Source organism: Carassius carassius, chromosome 13, assembly GCF_963082965.1.
Source record: "Carassius carassius chromosome 13, fCarCar2.1, whole genome shotgun sequence".
NCBI classification, from domain to species: Eukaryota; Metazoa; Chordata; class Actinopteri; order Cypriniformes; family Cyprinidae; genus Carassius; species Carassius carassius.
Window position 1 is genome coordinate 8737435 of NC_081767.1, and position 22077 is coordinate 8759511.

At 37.5% G+C, this 22077-nt stretch overlaps 1 long non-coding RNA gene across 1 annotated transcript in view; it reads right to left on the bottom strand.

The window, feature by feature from the left end:
* Positions 1–425: 425 nt before the first annotated feature.
* LOC132155939 (uncharacterized) overlaps positions 426–22077 on the bottom strand; it is a 316158-nt gene continuing 294506 nt past the window's right edge. The window contains exon 4 of the long non-coding RNA XR_009437364.1: positions 426–868. This is a non-coding gene — a long non-coding RNA (uncharacterized LOC132155939). The remainder of the gene's footprint in view (positions 869–22077) is intronic.

The following is a 22077-nucleotide window of genomic DNA, read 5'->3' on the forward strand; positions in this document are numbered from 1 at the left end:
TAAATATTTTTTAACAAAATTGGAAAAATCAATCCAGAAGACTTTACAGTAAGTACAGTCCCAAAACAAGTGGTTGATCGTTTCTTCATACTGAAGGCAAAATGAGCAATTGGGTGAAATACTATTGTTAAATTTAGCAAGTTTATAATTTATTGGATCACAATTATGGATAATTTTAATAGAGACTTCAACAACTTTATTAGGTAAGAGGAATTTTTGTCGAAGAAGCCAAAAATCTTCCCATTTCATATGTCAATGTCAATGTCACCTTTATTTATATAGCGCTTTAAACAAAATACATTGCGTCAAAGCAACTGAACAACATTCATTAGGAAAACAGTGTCAATAATGCAAAAATGATAGTTTAAGGCAGTTCATCATTGGATTCAGTTATGTCATCTCTGTTAAGTTAAATAGTGTCTGTGCATTTATTTGCAATCAAGTCAACGATATCGCTGTAGATGAAGTGTCCCCAACTAAGCAAGCCAGAGGCGACAGCGGCAAGGAACCGAAACTCCATCGGTGACAGAATGGAGAAAAAAACCTTGGGAGAAACCAGGCTCAGTTGGGGGGCCAGTTCTCCTCTGACCAGACGAAACCAGTAGTTCAATTCCAGGCTGCAGCAAAGTCAGACTGTGCAGAGGAATCATCTGTTTCCTGTGGTCTTGTCCTTGTGGTCCTCTGAGACAAGGTCTTTACAGGGGATCTGTATCTGGGGCTCTAGTTGTCCTGGTCTCCACTGTCTTTCAGGGATGTAGAGATCCTTTCTAGGTGCTGATCCAGCATCTGGTCTGGATACGTACTGGATCCGGGTGACTGCAGTGACCCTCTGATCTGGACACAGACTGGATCTGTTGGCCACGTTGACCTCGGAACAAGAGAGAAACAGACAAATATTAGCGTAGATGCCATTCTTCTAATGATGTAGCAAGTACATAGGGTGTTATGGGAAGTGTTTCCGGTTCCGGTTTACCTAATTAATGCAGCCTAAAAATCCATTAACGGATTTGGATAATAAAAGCATATTAGTATGTTATGTGTATGCCAGGTTAAAGAGATGGGTCTTTAATCTAGATTTAAACTGCAAGAGTGTGTCTGCCTCCCGAACAATGTTAGGTAGGTTATTCCAGAGTTTGGGCGCCAAATAGGAAAAGGATCTGCCGCATGCAGTTGATTTTGATATTCTAGGTATTATCAAATTGCCTGAGTTTTGAGAACGTAGCGGACGTAGAGGATTATAATGTAAAAGGAGCTCATTCAAATACTGAGGTGCTAAACCATTCAGGGCTTTATAAGTAATAAGCAATATTTTAAAATCTATGCGATGCTTGATAGGGAGCCAGTGCAGTGTTGACAGGACCGGGCTAATATGGTCATACTTCCTGGTTCTAGTAAGAACTCTTGCTGCTGCATTTTGGACTAGCTGTAGTTTGTTTACTAAGCATGCAGAACAACCACCCAATAAAGCATTACAATAATCTAACCTTGAGGTCATAAATGCATGGATTAACATTTCTGCATTTGACATTGAGAGCATAGGCCTTAATTTAGATATATTTTTGAGATGGAAAAATGCAGTTTTACAAATGCTAGAAACGTGGCTTTCTAAGGAAAGATTGCGATCAAATAGCACACCTAGGTTCCTAACTGATGACGAAGAATTGACAGAGCAACCATCAAGTCTTAGACAGTGTTCTAGTTTATTACAAGCAGAGTTTTTAGGTCCTATAATTAACACCTCTGTTTTTTCAGAATTTAGCAGTAAGAAATTACTCGTCATCCAGTTTTTTATATCAACTATGCAATCCATTAGTTTTTCAAATTGGTGTGTTTCACCGGGCTGCGAAGAAATATAGAGCTGAGTATCATCAGCATAACAGTGAAAGCTAACACCATGTTTCTTGATGATATCTCCCAAGGGTAACATATAAAGCGTGAAGAGTAGCGGCCCTAGTACTGAGCCTTGAGGTACTCCATACTGCACTTGTGATCGATAGGATACATCTTCATTCACTGCTACGAACTGATGGCGGTCATATAAGTACGATTTAAACCATGCTAATGCACTTCCACTGATGCCAACAAAGTGTTCAAGTCTATGCAAAAGAATGTTGTGGTCAATTGTGTCAAACGCAGCACTAAGATCCAATAAAACTAATAGAGAGATACACCCACGATCAGATGATAAGAGCAGATCATTTGTAACTCTAAGGAGAGCAGTCTCAGTACTATGATACGGTCTAAATCCTGACTGGAAATCCTCACATATACCATTTTTCTCTAAGAAGGAATATAATTGTGTGGATACCACCTTTTCTAGTATCTTGGACAGAAAAGGGAGATTCGAGATTGGTCTATAATTAACTAGTTCTTTGGGGTCAAGTTGTGGTTTTTTGATGAGAGGCTTAATAACAGCCAGTTTGAAGGTTTTGGGGACATATCCTAATGACAATGAGGAATTAATAATAGTCAGAAGAGGATCTATGACTTCTGGAAGCACCTCTTTTAGGAGCTTAGATGGTATAGGGTCTAACATACATGTTGTTGGTTTAGATGATTTAACAAGTTTATACAATTCTTCCTCTCCTATGGTAGAGAATGAGTGGAACTGTTCCTCAGGGGGTCTATAGTGCACTGTCTGATGTGATACTGTAGCTGACGGCTGAATGGTTGCAATTTTATCTCTAATAGTATCGATTTTAGAAGTAAAGTAGTTCATAAAGTCATTACTGCTGTGGTGTTGGGAAATGTCAACACTTGTTGAGGCTTTATTTTTCGTTAATTTAGCCACTGTATGGAATAAATACCTGGGGTTATGTTTGTTTTCTTCTAAAAGAGAAGAAAAGTAATCGGATCTAGCAGTTTTTAATGCTTTTCTGTAGGATATGTTACTTTCCCGCCAAGCAATACGAAATACCTCTAGTTTTGTTTTCCTCCAGCTGCGCTCCATTTTTCTGGCTGCTCTCTTTAGGGTGCGAGTATGCTCATTATACCATGGTGTCAAACTGTTTTCCTTAACCTTCCTTAAGCGTAAAGGAGCAACTTTATTTAAAGTGCTAGAAAAGAGAGAGTCCATAGTTTCTGTTACATCATCAAGTTGTTCTGAGGTTTTGGATATGCTAAGGAATTTGGATACATCAGGAAGATAACTTAAAAAGCAGTCTTTTGTGTTAGAAGTGATGGTTCTTCCATACTTGTAACAAAAAGTAGAATTTACAATTTTGGCTATATGAATTTTGCAAAGAACTAAATAATGATCTGAGATATCATCACTTGGCTGAATAATTTCAACACCATCAACATCAATTCCGTGTGACAGTATTAATTCTAGAGTATGATTTCGACAATGAGTAGGTCCTGAAACGTGTTGTCTAACACCAATAGAGTTCAGAATGTCTATAAATGCTGATCCCAATGCATCGTTTTTATTATCAACATGGATATTAAAATCACCAACTATTAAAACTTTATCTGCAGCCAGAACTAACTCGGATGTAAAATCACCAAACTCTTTAATAAAGTCTGTATGGTGCCCTGGTGGCCTGTATACAGTAGCCAGTAAAACAAACATAACAGGGGATTTATCATTAACATTTGTTTCTTTGGATAATGTTATATGAAGTACCATTACTTCAAACGAGTTATACTTGTAGCCTGCCCTCTGAGAAATCCTGAAAACGTTGTTATAAATTGAAGCAACACCTCCACCTTTGCCTTTTAGACGTGGCTCATGTTTATAACAGTAATCTTGGGGGGTGGACTCATTTAAAATAATGTAATCATCAGGTTTTAGCCAGGTTTCTGTCAAACAGAGTACATCTATATTATGATCAGTGATCATATTATTTACAAAAAGTGTTTTCGTAGAAAGGGATCTGATATTCAATAAGCCAAGCTTTATCATTTGTTTATCCATATTGCTTCTGTTTTTTATTTGTTGAACCTCAATTAAATTGTTAATCTTAACTTGGTTTGGGACGTTTTTTGTATTTTCTAGTTCGGGGAACAGACACAGTCTCTATAGTGTGATATCTAGGTGAAAGAGTCTCTATGTGCTGAGAATTTACTGACCTCTGTGACGGGAGGTGGCTAGCAGACGGTCGGTTTAGCCAGTCTGTCTGCTTCCTGACCTGGGCCCCAGTTAGTCAAGTATAAACACTAAGACTATTTGCCATATTTCTAGAGAGAAGAGTGGCGCCACCCCAGGAGGGATGAAGACCATCTCTTTTAAACAGGTCAGGTCTGCCCCAAAAGCTCGTCCAATTGTCTATGAAACCTATGTTATTCTGTGGGCACCACTTAGACATCCAGCCATTGAGTGATGACAATCTGCTATGCATCTCATCACCACGGTAAGCAGGGAGGGGACCAGAGCATATTACAGTGTCTGACATCGTGCTTGCAAGTTCACACACCTCTTTAATGTTATTTTTAGTGATCTCCGACTGGCGAAGTCGAACAATATTAGCGCCGGCATGAATAACAATCTTACTGTATTTACATTTAGCATTAGCCAGCACTTTTAAATTTGCCAAGATGTCAGGCGCTCTGGCTCCCGGTAAACATTTGACTATGGTGGCTGGTGTCTCTATATTCACGTTCCGTACAATAGAATCACCAATAACTAGAGCACTTTCATCAGGTTTCTCAGTGGGTGCATCACTGAGTGGGGAGAACCTGTTTAATGTTTTGATCGGAACAGAAGAGCGGTGTTTTGACCCACGACTACGCTGCCTCACCGTCACCCAGTTGCCCTGCTGCTGGGGCTCTGTTTCCGGAACCGAACAATGTACAGGAATCCCTGAGCTAGACGCATCCAAAGCCGTATCTAGAGCCCTAACATTCTTACTGTCCTCAATTAAAGTTTGGATGCGTGTCTCTAATTCTGAAATCTTCTCTGTCAGCCTAACTATTTCCCTGCATTTATCACATGTGAATCCCTCATCAGCGACAGAGATAGATAAACTGTACATGTGGCAAGAGGTGCAAGTAACAATGACGGGAGAAGCCATTACTCACCGTGCTTGATGAAATATTCTTACTGCGGTTGTTTGATGAACTTGTGAAAAACTGGAGCGAGGGAGAGGAGAAAAGAAAACAGCGATAGGTTCGAATGAAAACACTAATGACAAGCTAACGAGTGCTAACGCTTTGCAGGTGTACTGCACTCACGGATATAAAATAAAAGTGAACGATCAAAGTTAATCTGATAAGATTGATCGATAATATCAGAAATATGGTGTCACTAAATATCACTAAATATATTATTCCAAAAACTCACACAAGCTGGTAAAGAAATCTGAGATCTATTAATAACTGAACGAATGTTTTTTTTTTGACATGGTATTGAAAAGACTTTGGTCAACAAATAAGTTAGTATTGTCAAAAAGAGGAGAGTCTAATGAGCCTTTAGGGCCAGATTTTATTAAAGGTATAATACAATCAGGAATTGCACCAAACACAATGGCATATTCTCTTGGGGGGACTGGAAAAGAGAATTCTTGCATAAATTGTTCATAAGTAAAAAGAACACCACGATCATCTAAAAGTTGGCTGACTAAAAGTATATTTTTATCAAACCAATTGTGGAAAAAAAGAGATTTATTTTTATATCTAATATTTTTATTATTCCAAATAAAGTAGCTATGTGGAGAAAAATTATAATTATATATAAGTGACCAACTTATTAAAGCCTGTTTATGAAAACAAGATAAAGATATAGTTATTTTAGAGATGTCAAAGTTGCAGCGCAATAGAAAATGTAAACCTCCAGCAGAATTAAATATATGATTTGGAATAAAATTCCAACAGGATGTAGGGTTGTTTAAAAATGTTTTTATCCATTTAACTTTAAATGAATTATTAAGAGTAGAAAAATCCACATTCCTATGGAAGCGTATGGGTAGCGATATTCAATTTGGGATGCAATATGTAAAATGGCAATGCATTTCTGTATTTACATTTACATTTTCCAATACATTTGTGCAACATTTGGTGCAAAATGAAAATGAAAATTAAATTACATAATTTTCATTTGCCATTTCATATACCAGTTTTAATATGTAAAATTAATACTAATTTTAACGCTTTATAAGTTGCAAAATTAAAATGAAAATGTATTACAGAAATTATTAGATATGTATAACATGTTCAAGCAAAAACTGTGGCAAAATTATCATTTAAATGCTATTTTTCTTAAATGCATTAACACTCACAGTCAAGACACTTACGATTGCATTTGCATTCAGTGTCCCGCAATGAATGTAGCAAAATTCAATGTGCACATTGAAAATGCATTCCGAGCCGATCACGTCTCCACCCCCTCACGCCATGTCAATCACTGCGTGAACAAGGCGGGGCTTGCAGAAGGTCAAGAGACTCAATACTCAAGAAGAGGATTCAAGTGAGAGAACATGGACAAGACAGTTGGCACGTGTACGTTTTGATCATTTCGGTTTATGGCTTCAGTATTTCATTCGCACTTGTGAGCGGAGCTGAAACGCTGCTTTCATCTGATTGGTCGAATCGCTCCACCTTCAGCTCGGTCTTTTCATTCTTTCAGGCAGAATATGAGTCAGTGCGAGTGTGACACTGTAATGTCTGAAACCACCGCTCACTGTTAATTTGCATAATATTTGAATATGATGTAGCTGGGCACATAATTCGTGCTGGAAAAGCAGAAATCAGCTGAGCGAGCAGAAATCCAGTGCGCGAGCAAAACAGCACTACGCGAGCAGAAGCCCGCTGCGCACGAGCAGGATTCCACTGTACAAGCAGAGTTAACCTATGAGAGTATGCAAGGCGCTCGCTCGCAGCTACCTGTACACCTCTCGGTTGTTGAATTTGTGCGCGAGTACTTTTATCATGCCAGCTGAAGGTTCATTTTTGCGTGTGTGAAATAACAATGTGCTCGTGAGCATGTCTTACACGCTCATAACTTTTGACTAAAATATAACTCTATATATAACGCCATAGCAACGGATCACTGTATGGATTTAGAATGGCGGGAATTTTAAAAAAAATGACCTTCTTTAAACCTGACAGCGTAAAGACAGCCATCAGAATATACATGGATGAAAAATGTTGAAAAAACAAGATTATTACTTGAATTGTCTCTCTTCTGTAATTTAAAAGCCTTGTCTGGATGGTAAATTTGGGCTTTGGTTAATAAAACAAACTTGTCAATACATTTGACTTTCTCTGTAAAGATTTATTTATACATTTATGACTATTATTTTACAGTGTTTTAACGTCTTTCTGTATTTTTCATGTTTATGATATTTTGGAATATCTGAAGATAAGCGCAGACTTCAATAATCTTGTGGATGGACCACAGCAAGTCCTTTTGGAGTTGTATCCATCAAAATGCTATGCAGACATAATGAAAATGACATTCACATTGTAGATCTTGGACAAAGTTGTAAGTAAATTTATTTACTTTATAAATGCACATTTATTGGAGTCTTTAAGCTTTATGGACGATTACGTAAGGCACATTTTAATGCTTCATTTTGTTTTTATTAAAGCACACAGGCTTAAAGCAGGAATTCATCAAGGACAAGAGTGCTGGGATTACATTTGTGGACCAAACTGAGCACCTTCAATCTCTAGTGATGTGGTCCAGGTAATAGACAAATAAATATTGATGATCACGTACTGTCCAGACTATCTGGGACTTGTCACAGAATGAAACCACTTCAGGTTTAGAACAACTTGAGGTTTAGTAAATGACAATTTTCTTTGTTTTCTTTTTTTGGGTGAACCCTTTGAGAAAATGTAGATATTTCCATTGGAAAACAGCTTAAGAATTTAGAGAACATAATTTGACATTATTTTCCCTTCAGTTTTATTCCTTGAAGTTTCTATAATTGGTATTTATAAAGTCTTGAATTTATCTTCATAAAACCAGCAGAAACCCTGTTTATGGACATTGCCATTTTTGATTATTTTGCTGAATACTTTTTTGAATCCTGAAAAATGTTCAGTGATGGCATATTGGCCATTAGCAACTTTGCTTAAAGGGTTAGTTCACCCAAAAATAGAAAAAAATAGCCCATGTTTTACTCACCTTCAAGGCATCCTATGTGTATATGACTTTCTTCTTTCAGACGAATCCAATCTGAGTTATAAACATTATAAACATGTTTTTTCTCGCTTCCACTGACTATCATACGTGCAAGCCTAATTATATGCTTCTAATTCGTGACAGGTGTATTGTTGTCTCTCCTCCGCGCCTCGGTATTCGTCACTAATCACCATTGCATTCATGACCCCTATGACCTACTTCATCCACCTGGAATGGCTCTCACGGAAGTGAGAGAAAATTGTTTATAACATATTAAATATGGATATTTTTCTTACAAAAACACATGGATTTGCTACAGGAGGCCTTAATTCACCCCCCACCCTAGAGCTGTGCGAGGTACTTTTTTATTATGGTTGGATGCACTTTATTTGACTACTTTTGGACTGTTGAAAAAAACACCCATCTATTGACATTTTAAAGCTTGGAAGAGCAAGGATAATTTTTTATATAACCTGATTGGATTCGTCTGAAAGAAGAAAGTCATACACACCTACGATGCCATGAGGGTGAGTAAAACGTGCATTTTTGGGTTAACTAACCCTTTAAGAGTCATGCTTTACTCTGGAACATGCAGTGCAAGAGACTATTATTTAAAAGGAATACCTCTTTACACCAATATATTTTCTGATCATTATTAAAATGGTGGGACAGATTAGACCGTTAGAATTGGATTAAGGAAAAATAAAAACTAATATGTTGAATAGGTCACATTTTATGACATTCAGAAATCATGTAGCATACCAGTGAAGTAAATCATTTCCCCCCTTTTTTAGCCTAGTTGGTTCCAGAGGTGTATTTTCCACTTATTTTCCCATTGGGATTTTAAAGTCTTTGTGTTCAGCAGAACAAAAAAATTGTACAGGCTTTTAACAGTTTAACCCCTTACTAGTTACCCTCAATTTTTTTGGCATGGAGACAGAAATGACATACCCAAAATAAAAAGGTTTCTGCTCATGATTCTTTCTGACTAGATACATAATCAACATAACTTCACAAAGCTGACACTTCAAAATTTACTGTTCAACAATCAGAATTACTCAGACTGTTATGATAGAGATATACAAGCGAAAACATAAAAAAATTTTTAAACACATTTTTTAAATGTATTAAAAAAAATTGCTGATGTAGGATATTATTTTAGAAACAAAGTGTAGCTAAAGCCACAAGTCTACCAAAGCTTCAATTGAAATTTCATAATATAATCTGCAAAACTGTGAATTTTATGAAATATTTTCTAAGGCCATGTCATGTGTGTTTTTAGAGAAGGCTAATCTGATTGATTTATGACACTTGTCATCTCTGTAATCTTTCATGTAAACTCTCATATGTGCTTTCTCATGTTTGTTTGGCTCTGAATACTCCTCCATTCATGATTCTATTGTTCTCACGAAACAAGTCTTTCACACCTCCGCCAGGTATGACACATTATCCGCATCATTCTTTTATCATTATTCTTTTGTTTTTGCTCCGCCTTTAGTAGCCGTTGTTGTGGTATTTCAAGCTTTACAAATACACAAAGCTGCAATCTCGCTTTAATGTCAGGATGCATTTACCCCTTATCAAAAGTCTTACTATAAAAAAACTAAACATTTTCTTACGACCTTACATGAATTGTGACAAAAATGCATTATGAAGAAGAAATGCACCTGCTATTAGTAGCATTAGAGCTAACGTTAGCATCAAGCTACATCAGACTACCTATGAAATTATTAACTTCCTTTTGCAATCACGGGTGGAATTTAGTTTTTTACGGTTGTAAAAATATGCTATTTATAGTGTTACGATCTATTCTGAGTTGCAACAAAATAAGGGAGTCACTGAACAACACAGCTAATTTAATAAATTGATTTATTAATCCGTATGACAGAACACCATTAAGAATCAGTGTAAATGATAATCAGTGTGTCAGTAGATGAGTGCAAATGTATATGAAAGTCAGCAGTCCAACCATCCCAGAGGAGATGGATCAAAGGGCGGCGGTGATCTCCCAAATCCTTCACATCTCATGAGTTCTCAGAGCTGACAAGAGTCCAACGAACAGCACAAACTCAGGCCCCACTTGCTCTCCTCTCTGTCCCAGTCTCTTATAGAGAGTCCTAATTACGTTCAGGTGTACAACAACCACTCACTTCAACCAATCACCTGCAACTCAGAGATAATGAGTTAATCTCTGAACCGTCACACACCACCCTTTAAAAGAGATCGGTTACCAATCGGATCAAGAATAAAAAAAAAACAAAAAAAAAACAGCACATTTCAACATTCATTGTTATACCACCTCTGATCACAGTACAAACATGATTTTCACAATTTCATCCATTCTCCAACGTTGCCCCACCTTGCCACCAGCAATCTGGATCCTGAAAGCAAATTTAAGGCAACAAGAGAGCAAAGAGCAACAGAAGCAACTGTACAACCATTTCACCTAATTGATCAGATCAGGAACACAGGATAACGCGTCTGCCACTACATTATCCGATCCTTTAATGTGTTTAACAACTAAATTGTAGGGCTGTAAAAAGAGAATCCAATGCATCAAGCGCTGACTCGATGACTGTAGAGAATGAAAGAACGTTAAAGGGTTATGATCAGAAAACATCTCTACAGGCATTCCTCCCCCCACATACACAAAGAACTGGAGTGCCCATATTAAAGATAAAGCCTCTTGCTCGATCACAGAGTAATTTTTCTGATAAGTGTTAAACTTATGAAAAAAAAACTTACGGGATAGTCCAGACCATTCTCCCCTGTCTGTAATAAGACAGCTCCAGCACCAACCTGGCTGGCATCCACCTGTATCTTGAAGGGCATATCTAGCCTCGGGGCAGCTAGAGCAGGAGCAGAGGTCAATAATAATTTAACATTTTCGTAAGCTCTCTGACAATTTTAGCTCCAGTCAAATTTCACTGAGTTCTTAAGCAAGTCAGTCAGCGGTGAAACCACGGTTGAAAAATTGGAACAGAAACCCCTGTAATAACCGACCATCCCCAAGAAACGCATGAGTTCTTTCTTAGTAGATGGAGAAGGAAACTGCTAAATGGCAAGGACTTTGGCTTGACCTAGGCCTGTGCGATATGGAGCAAAAAAAAATATATCTCGATATATGTACAATATATATCTCGACATCTATACAGGAAAAATAACCCCCCAAAAAGTACTGCAAAAATAAATATGCCAAATATTACATGTTTAGGGCCCTATGAAACGTTTAATTTTTTTCTTCACCATATGTTTTATTGTTACCTAATTCTGTGTTTTAGCATGTGTAATTTAAATGCATAAAAACAACTTAGTTAAACAAACAAAAAAAATCTTAAAATAGCCTTATGTGAAATAAGAAATTCTTTGCATTTAAATTTTTCTGTTTATCAAATGAAGGTATAAAACATTCATTTAATTTATCTTTTAATTATTTAAAATTAAGCAGACTTTATTTTTTGGTAAACAAAGGGGACTTACTATTAAAAATAAAACATGGAAGAAATGTTGTGTGATTATTCCTTAAATTATGTTCGTTTCATTTTAATAGTAGTAGTAGTGGGCTATGTACATTCTGCTGAACAATAGTAATAGATTTCTGGCAAATACTTTTATTTTGACGGGTTTACCTTTACAGTTCTGTGTATGTGATACTACAGTCTATGATGTGATATGACGCTAGTTTTACTCAAATCAAACGGTCATATGCTCATTAAGTGACTCTCAGTGCAGTTCTGGAGATGTTCCTCATGTGTTCACGTCTTTAATTAGTGAGAGGAAAGATGCTGAAATCAGCGTGAGCGTCACGCACGCTTCCGTGTGTTTAATGAATGAAGACGCGCTTCTGCGCCATTCATTAACACAGACAGAACATGCAGGATTCATATTTAAATAGACTTTTCCGGGTTAATATTTGCTGATATTAGTCCATATCGCGATTTGATGTAAGTGCATGACCTACTTTTGATTAATTCATTCAAAATGACAAATTCCGTGAAATTCCGTGTTAAACTGTAAATTCCATTTTTATGACTGGATTCCACGATTCCGTCCGCGTTTTCTGCATTGCGGAAAATCATTGGGCCCTACAGTAGACATCTGCCTGCTGTTCGCCAGACGCCTTAAAACCGAAGTATCTCCATATAATGGAGCCAGTTGTCCTTTTTTAGACTTTTTTTTTTTTTAGACTAGTTCTGTACACGCGAGGGGAGGGGGGACAAAATCAAGGAGGTGGGGGCGAGCACAGCACAGAGAAGGCAAACAAGCGAAGTGGCGGAATCAGAATTAAACAATATATGGATATATACGATAACCACACTTTGCCAGGTTAACTGTTAGACGTGCCTCAGTCAGCAGAGTTAAAAGAGCTCGCAAACGAACTAAGTGTTGTTCCCAGGTCTCACTGAAAACAATCACATCATCTAAATACACTGCACACCCTTCCAGCCCAAAGGTGGCAGGTGCATTTTGCAAACTCATAACTGAAATAGGAGTATTATCCAGATGATGTAATAAAGGAGGTTACTTCCCTAGCTCTAGAAGTTAATGGTACTTGCCAATACCCCTTAAGAAGATCTAGCTTGCTCACGAAAATTAGCTTTACCCACCTGATCTACACAATCCTCCATTCGAGGAAGCGGAAAAACATTGTGCTTCGTGATGGCGTTTAGCCATCTGCTTTCCTCACTAAAAAGCAAGGTCAAGACCAACTTGAGCACGACGGAACAGCTATTCCGTTCTCAAGCATATATTGAATCTCAGATTCCAAAGCTTCTCTCTTACTGACTGGAGCCCGATAGCACAGTTGATGAATAGGTTGCGCATCTCCCACATCAACATCATGCTCTATCAGGTGAGTACGAGTGGGTATATCTGAAAACAAACTAGAAAAGTCCATTAACATCTGGGTTAGATCTTCATTTTGAACCTCTGTCAAATGTGAAAAGAGCATCTAAATTCTGAATTCTTTAATCAAGGCAACAAAACACAATCTTCAGGAACAACTGTATCCTCCTTAACCATATCTTCTCCTCCAACAACAAAAGGCTGATAAGACTCAAAGGAAGCTGTAACAACTGGAGGAACCGGTTTAGTTGGTTGAACCTCAGTCTTTCGAGAATAATAGGCTTTAAGCAAATTTACATGGAAACACTGCTTAGATTTATCGGGAGTGGCGACTTGATAATTCTCATCTGACAGTTTCCGAATAACAGTATATGGCCCTGTAAACTTGGCACAAAAAGATGACCCAGAAGATGGCAACAGAATTAACACCTGATCCCCGGTGTAAAAACACGACCTTCAGCATGCTTATCAAAGTGATTCTTCATCTTCTCTTACGCAACAGCAAGATTCTCCCGTGCACTCAATCCGGCCAAAAATAAACGCCGACGAAAACCATTCACATACTCTACCAAATTTTGCGGAGAATCCTCTTCACCTAGTCCCTCATGCAAAACAGAAAGAGGTCCACGCACAGGATGAACGAAAACTAAATAATTTGGGCTAAATCCCAAGCTCTCTTGCTGTACCTCCCTAGCAGCAAGTAAAAGCCAGGGTAAAAAATCCTCCCAGTCACGGCCTAACTCCACACAGTAAGCACGCAAAAGTGACTTCAAGGTCTGGTGAAACCTTTCAACCGCACCCTGACTTTGAGGATGATAAACACTCGACTGATTGTGATACTGTGATACTTTAAGCACCTTCAAAACTTCAGCAAACATATGAGACAAAGTTAGTAACGTTATCACTTTGAATAATATTAGGTATCCCGAAAATGGATATAAACTGAGTTAAAGCCTTGACAGCTGCTTTGGTGGTAATTCTTCGAATAGCATAAGCTGCTGGATAGCGAGTTGCCTGACACATAACGGTCAACAGATATGCACTCCCTGATATTGACTGAGGCAAGGGTCCCACGCAATCAATTATTAAGTGCTCAAACGGTTTGCTTGTAACAACTATGGGACTCAAAGGCACTGGTTCCAGAAGCTGATTTGGCTTCCCAGTCATCTGGCATGTGTGATACGTTCTGATGAAAGACAATATATCAGTTTTCAAATGAGGCCAATAAAACTGTCGTAAAATTCGGTCATGGGTCTTTTTTATTCCTAAATGTCCAGCCACTTCACCATGTGCATGTTGTAATACTACGTCTCTAAATTGTTTCGGCACAACCACTTGAATTACACACTTGTCCGGTAAAATCTTTTTACAGGGAACGTACTTCCTTAGAAACATCTCATCTTGGATAAAACATCCACTCACAGCACTTTTTACCTCCTGAGGTGAAATAAGAGCATCAAACAACTTCTGCAACTCAGGGTCATCCAACTGCTCATCTATCAACTCCCAATGAGAAATGGGTGAAAGGGTGGATAAACCAGGCAGAACATATTTTGTCACTTCCGGTTTCTTAAATGACATTTCACGACTCCTTGCACGAGTCACAACACCAGTTGTAAATACTTTTGCAAATCGTCGGAGTCCTCAGAGACTGGAATAAGCACTACATCAGGAGGTGGGATCACCTCTCGCCAGACTCCACCTCCAGCCAAATTGTTACCCAGGATGACAGTAACCCCATCCACTGGCAAAGATGGACGTATTCCCTATACTTCACCACAAATCAGGTCGGAAGTCAAGTGTACTCTATGTAGAGGAACAGAAAGAGTGTTTAATCCAATTCCCCTAATCAAATCACTCCTCCCTTCACTTGACACCTGAGAGAAGGGCAGAACAGATTCAAGAATAAAAGACTCTGATGAGCCTGTATCTCTCAATTTTAACTGGTATTTTACTCCCAGAGTTTGGCAGAGACACATAACCCTCCATAATAAACGGTACAAAGTTATTCATGGCTACTAATTTGGAATCACATACTTTATTATTAAAGTTACCACTTTGCTGACCTGAACGGTCTTCTCTGTACACCTTTCGATGTGTTAATACATAATCATCTGCCAAAACTGCCGCTTCCATTGCGTCTTTTGGCTTCTTTTAATTTATGTAGCAATATCATCGGACACAATATTTTTAAACTGTTCTAAAATGACCAAGTAACGCAGGGTTTCAAAGTCATCAACAGCGGACGCAACACACCAACGATCAAAATAAGAGACCAGATCTCTAACCACCTCAGAGTGAGTTTGACGATCACCTTTTCTCCAGCTTCAAAATCGCTGGCGATAGGTTCAGGAACCAGTTTGTAGGCCTTCAAAATATCCACTTTTACCTTGTCATAATCCTTTCTGTCCTCCATTGTAAGCACTGCATATGCCTCCCGTGCCTTGCCTGTGATTACAGTTTGAAGCATGACAATTCGGATAGACCTCGGCCAATTACTTTCTTCGGAACAGTCTCAAACAGAGAAAAAAAATATTAGGGTCATGATCATTCAATTTGGGAAGCAGTCTTAGATTACTTGCCAAGTCAAACCCTTCAGATAAACCTAAACCTCTCCCCCCGGCATCTGATATTTTTCCTTCCTTTACTAATCTCAACTGCAGCTCATGATCTCGTGCGGACTTCTCAGCGTCTATTTTAATTTGTTCAAAATCAAGCTCACTTTGTCGGTGCACGTTCTCATTTCTCAGTCTTTCAATCTCCAATCATACGGTTTAGTTTCTTTAATCAACTCTTTATCGTGAAGCTGCTGCATTTGTAAAATCTATTTTTTTCCCTCAAAAGATAACCCGGAAAAGATATCTAAAGCGCCTTTCGCATCAATGTCGCTTTTTCTCTGTGGAGAAGCCACCATATGCTTATTTTTACATAACCAATTTTTCACAACAGAACATAGTTCCTTTTTCCTTGCTTTCTAATCGATCTCTATTTTAAAATGATCTATCAGGTCCCATAATTGTTGTTTTACAAATGAATTACATTTTTCCTCTGAAGGATCTTTAATAAATTCTTTTATCAACGTCATTCTGTTCTCAAAAAATATTACAGAATGAAAAGCAAGTGCATTTATTTCCCTTTCAGAAACAGAACAGGTGAAACAATTATTCACTTTGCCCACATACCAACCCACTAAACTAACCTAGCCTAGTCTTCATGCAACTTTCAAGAGCAAAGCGACTTTAAACACCAAGATACCGATGGTTTAAAAATTTAACAAACAGCGCAATCCAAAACCACGGCGGTGTACTTCGCCCCAAAAGTAAAATAATAAACCAACGCAAAGCATTGCTAATTCCTAACAGAAAAAAAGGTCCAATATATCACCTGAAAAGAAAACGAAAAATGCAATTACCTTTAATGACTAATTTCGAACTAACAAGATGGTTTAAATACAAAATATCGATATATGCGTCTCAAAACAACGTGCATACCGAAAGCTCAAGATTTTATTTATCTTTCTCCAATCGAAATCATACCAAATATGAACCAAATTTCATCCTATGATGTCATTTTGTTTTAGGATGAGCCCCAATTTGTTACGATCTCTTCTGAGTCGCAACAAAATAAGGGAGTCACCACACACCACAGCTGATTTAATAAATGGATTTATTAATCCGTATGACAGAACACCATTAAGAATCAGTGTAAATGATAATCATTATGTCAGTAGATGAGTGCAAATGTATATGAAAGTCAGCAGTCCAACCATCCCAGAGGAGATGGATCAAAGGGTGGCGGTGATCTCCCAAATCCTTCACATCTCATGAGTTCTCCGAGCCGACAAGAGTCCAACGAACAGCAAAAACTCAGGCCCCACTTGCTCTCCTCTCTGTCCCAGTCTCTTATAGAGAGTCCTAATTACGTTCAGGTGTACAACAACCACTCACTTCAGCCAATCACCTGCAACTCAGAGATAATGAATTAATCTCTGAAACCATCACAATAGCCTTTCACATTGCTGCACAAGTTAGCATTTCAGATGTACATTTTCAATATTTTCTATAGACCCTTTGCAAACATGTAACTACGACCATGTGACAATGCCATGACGGACGGCAGAATCACCGGAAGCACAAGCTAAATAGTAGTGGACGAGCAGGAAGTTTCAATCAGTTTAAAATAAATAACACTAAACTTTATGGCTTCTTCTATTGAACAAGCTGTCGTGCCGTTATCGGTCAAGGTAGGGCATCTGGTAAGTGCTCACAAAGAACGGTATTTGGAGAAGTTGGAGATCGCAGGATTGGATACCGATCCTTACCTTTTTCCTCCATTTTCACAGACCTCATTAAATCGCAGAGTCTACCCGACTTCATTCCACAAGATCTGTACCACTATGTGGTAAACGGGGTATCCCCATACACTGGTGCTGATGTCAAAGCTTTTAAAAGTCTAGATGCTTACCAGTTCTTTGTAGCTGGCTGGGTGACAGGTACGTGATGCTACGCTCACGGCGGGGGGAGGTACCTTATAATGGCAAAGGTCAGATGTCAATCTAGGGTTTCTTTTGTATTAATATCTATTCTTTACTTAAGTAAAGATTTATATAACAAGTAACCTGTTTTTAGAGGACCTGGTCATTCGTGGCTACCCACTAAAGTTACCGTTGTTCACTGGGTGTGCCAATGCAACTTTCTAATGCAGTTGATCTATAACTTTTTTACCAAGTACGACCTCAGAAATATTTGGCTGTCCAAGTACCACCACAATGAACAATATTAAAATTACAGTAGCGTAGTAGGGCTAACTATTCAGCTAACGTTACTGCTCTGCACAGTTAAAAAACGACGCAGTTTTATTCCTAATAAGAATATTTATTGTTGTCAGCCACTTTAACATTGTAAATACACAGTTTGACCATTTACACTGCACTGTGCTTACAAGTAAAAAAAAAAAAAACATTTTATTACACGAACGAACACAAACTCGTTTGGCTTGCCGTCCGTCCTACAGCATAGCTCTTCTGCCGTCCGTCATGGCGTTCACAATTCACGTAGAGGGTGACGTCACGTGCAAAGGGACTATAAAAACGTCCCAGATCTCAAGTAAATCTCATACCAAGCTTTACTTTAGTAATTGTGGGTTTATTATTCAGATATTTCGTGGGTACAGAGGTGTATAAGTGTTGTTGTGCGCAGATATCAACCAGGAAGTGAACATGAACGATGTGACACGAAGTGACACTGTCCGGTTATGAGTTTCTAAGATTGACAAGGCAAAGGACCAATCAGAGTCTGTCTGGGTCACAGCACGAGCACACAGGACTGCGCACACACAGATCACTGGGAGAGGCTATTTATCATCAGATCGCGTAAATCAGTGGAAAATTAATAGAAATGATGAATCTGTCTGAAGAAATACGAAGTAAACATCAGTAAATATATCCATATATATCTGTGGATATGCATCTTTGGTCTATAAATCCTTATTGACACTGTTTAGTGAGACTATGTGAACACAAATAAACCGCTGCATACGTGACTGAATATGAATGAGTGGTGAATTTCTATTCAAAATTTGCCATAATACGGATTTATTATTTTGCACTCCTGACATAAATTACTGAATAACTGTCACTGCAACAATGTTTTATCAAAACATTATCAAAGCTAGACTCTTTAACCTTTCAATTGATGCACAGTTTGTCCAGATCAAATAAGAGAGTAATGTTTAACGTGCTGTGAAAGAGAAACAGTATTAATCTGTGGCCGTCGCTGTCTTTGACCACAAAGGGATTAATAAAGGAAGTTATTTTGAATGTTTGTAACAGAAACAGTTGACGAGCAACATTTACTTTTGACTCATGTTTGGTTACAAACATTTTTCAACATATCTTCCACTTGAGGGTGAATGACAATTTTCATGTATTGGTAGCTGTCCTTTTAACAAAACACACAACTTTAATAGTGTACGTACATATGTGTGTTCAGTTGTTATAAATTTAATAAGTAATGTTATATTTTGTGTTTTCCCAGCCATCCGGTGAAATTAAGGATGTTGTGAAAGAAATTCTGATCGTGCATCCCAAGGAAAAACCAACATTGCTCTCATTTGGACATCCTGTCATCACTGACATCTCCCATGTCCCCAAGGCATTTGGACTCATAATGGGTCTGTATGCGGTGAACATTCACTACCTCAAGCACATGAAATACACCATTGAGGCTCTGCAAAAACTTGTGTAGAACAGCTGCTCCTACCTTGTGCTCACCACAGCGGCAGGAATTGTAGTTGGGGGGCATGAATGGACATCACTTTTGTAACTAAATGTGATTGCTTTTGCCTTATATATAATATCTTGGTTTCTCATTTTTACCAATAACTTGCATTATGGTGGGGGGCGTGCATGTAAACTTGTGCAGGGTTAATATGCAGTGTTTAACCTTCTGATTTTCATATTGAGGTTTGAAATTTAAAATAATTCCTGTGGTTTTTTTGCTAAGGAATTCGGATACATCAAGAAGATTACTTACAAAGCAGTCTTTTGTGGTAGAAATGATGGTTCTACCATACTTGTAACAAGAAGTAGAATTTACAAATTGGGCTATATTAAGTTTGCACAAAACTAAATAATGATCTGAGATATCATCACTTGGCTGCATAATTTCAACACTATCAACATCAATTCCATGTGACTGTTAAATCTAAAGTTTAATTTCGACAATGAGTGGGTCCCAAGACGGGTTGTCTAACCCCAATAGAGTTCAGAATGTCTATAAATACTGATGCCAATGCATCTTTTTCATTATAAACATGGATATTCAAATCACCAACTTAAAAAAACTTTATCTGCAGACAGAACTAACTCAGATGTAAAATCAGCAAACTCTTTAATAAAGTCTGTATGGTGCCCTGGTGGCCTGTATACAGTAGCCAGTACAAACATCACAGTGGATTTATCATTAATGTTATATGAAGCACCATTACTTCAAACGACTTGAAGTCTGCCCTCTGAGAGATCCTGAAAACATTATAAATTGTTAACTCATTTAAAATAATGTATTCATCAGGTTTTAGCCAAGTTTCTGTCAAACAGAGCACATCTAGATTATGATCAGTGATCATATTATTTACAAAAAGTGCTTTCGTAGAAAGGGATCTGATTTTCAATAAGCCAAGCTTTATCATTTGTTTATCCATATTACATCTGTTTTTTATTTGCTGAACCTCAATTAAATCGTTACTCTTAAATTGGTTTGGACATTTTTTGTATTTTCTAGTTCGGGGAACAGACACAGTCTCTATAGTGTGATATCTAGGTGAGAGAGTCTATGTGTTGAGAATAAACTGACCTCTGTGACGTGAGAAAGCTAGCAGACGGTCGGTTTAGCCAGTCGGTCTGCTTCCTGACCTGGGCCCCAGTTAATCAAGTATAAACTCTAAGACTATGTGCCATATTTCTAGAGAGAGGAACGGCGCCAAATTCAGAAGGCGCGAAACGATTCATGGTCCAGTTTCCTGAATGACAGCCAGCTTAACCAATCATGATCAAAGTAATAAAATAAAACTACCAATAGGAATCGTTTCAGCGTGATAAAGCTGCAAAATGTATTTAGTTTTATTGTTGCTAATGATGCTAACATATACCTTTAGACTTTAGGATAGGTATCATGATTAAAATATTGTAAAATGCTATTAAAATAATAATAATAATCTTATAATAATAATTATCATAATAATAATAATTTAATATAAATAATTTAAAAGTTTATTAACCTTTTCAACCATTTAGCATTAACCCTTGTGGACAAAGGTCTCTCTCACACCCTCTCTTTCTCTCTCTCTCTCTCTCTCTCTCTCTCTCTCTGTCTCACACACACACACACACACACTATAATTTGCTATTATACTCCATATAACTTCATATACAAGCCAGAAACTAAGCCTTTTTTTGCACAGGCCTATCTAAAGGGTTAATGGTCCCACCTAGTGATCAACTGTAAAAAATATTTTTTTTTTTACCTCTTCCCAAAAGGGAAAACCACAAACAATCAAGAATGCATGGTTATATGGTGTCATGGCTTTGCGATCAAAAAATGTCGTTATAATGGAAGTCAATGGGGCAAAAACAGACACCAACAACAAATGAGGGAGAAAAAATTTAAATCTAATGCTGCACAAAAACTAACAATGCATCAAAGCCAATCTTGTTACTAATCTTTGACATGCCCAAGACTGTGATAAAAGTTAAAAAAATATCCAATCCACAATCACTTTTTATATTGAAAATATGTCATTTTGTGTGTTTTTTTTCCCCAAATCAGTGACATCATTTATGAACTTGGTAATTAAAGAGTTAAAATCTTGAATTTTTTTTAACATTCGGTAGTTTTGATCAGGATTGAGGCTGATTTAATAGATTTATGAAAAAAAATAGAAAAAAATATTTATCTGATACATTTTTACAGCAGTTTAATTTAGTGGATGTTTTCATCCACGAACATACCAAAAGGGTAGTGAATTTCCCCACAGTGTACCATTGAGTTTTTGAAAAAATTCAAAGCATTTTCCCAAAATATGAGTCAAAATAAGATTTGTCACCAAAAATCATTCCATAAACTAAACACAGACAAAGTTGTGGCAAAAATAAGACTCAACTTTACCCCCTAGTGGACGAAAACGTCCCCAACAACGCATAAGGGATAAACATTTTCAATGTTGTTTGAAAGTTAAAACAGCTGACCTTATTTCAATGTTGAAGGTTGGCCATGTGCCAGAAGTTTTTCAACGTTCAGCTTTAAACATTGAATCAAAGTTGTTTCAACATTGAAACAATAACGTCATTATTTCAACCATATTTCAACATTGAAGGTTGGTCATGTACCGGAAGTTTTTCAACCATTCAGCTTTAAATGTTGAATCAATGTTGTTTCAACGTTGAAACCACAACTGATCTTATTTCAACCATATTTCAACGTTGAGGGTCGGTCATGTGTCGGCTGGGTTTATGATTGCTAATAAAAGATCACATTTTACGTAAAATATACATATTGCATACCACAAAAATAAGACATAGTATGCCATTCTAAAAATATACATTATATATCTAAATACCTCCTGAGGATGTAAATGGTGTGTGGAACAGTTTTCTGGTACAAAAAGAGCTC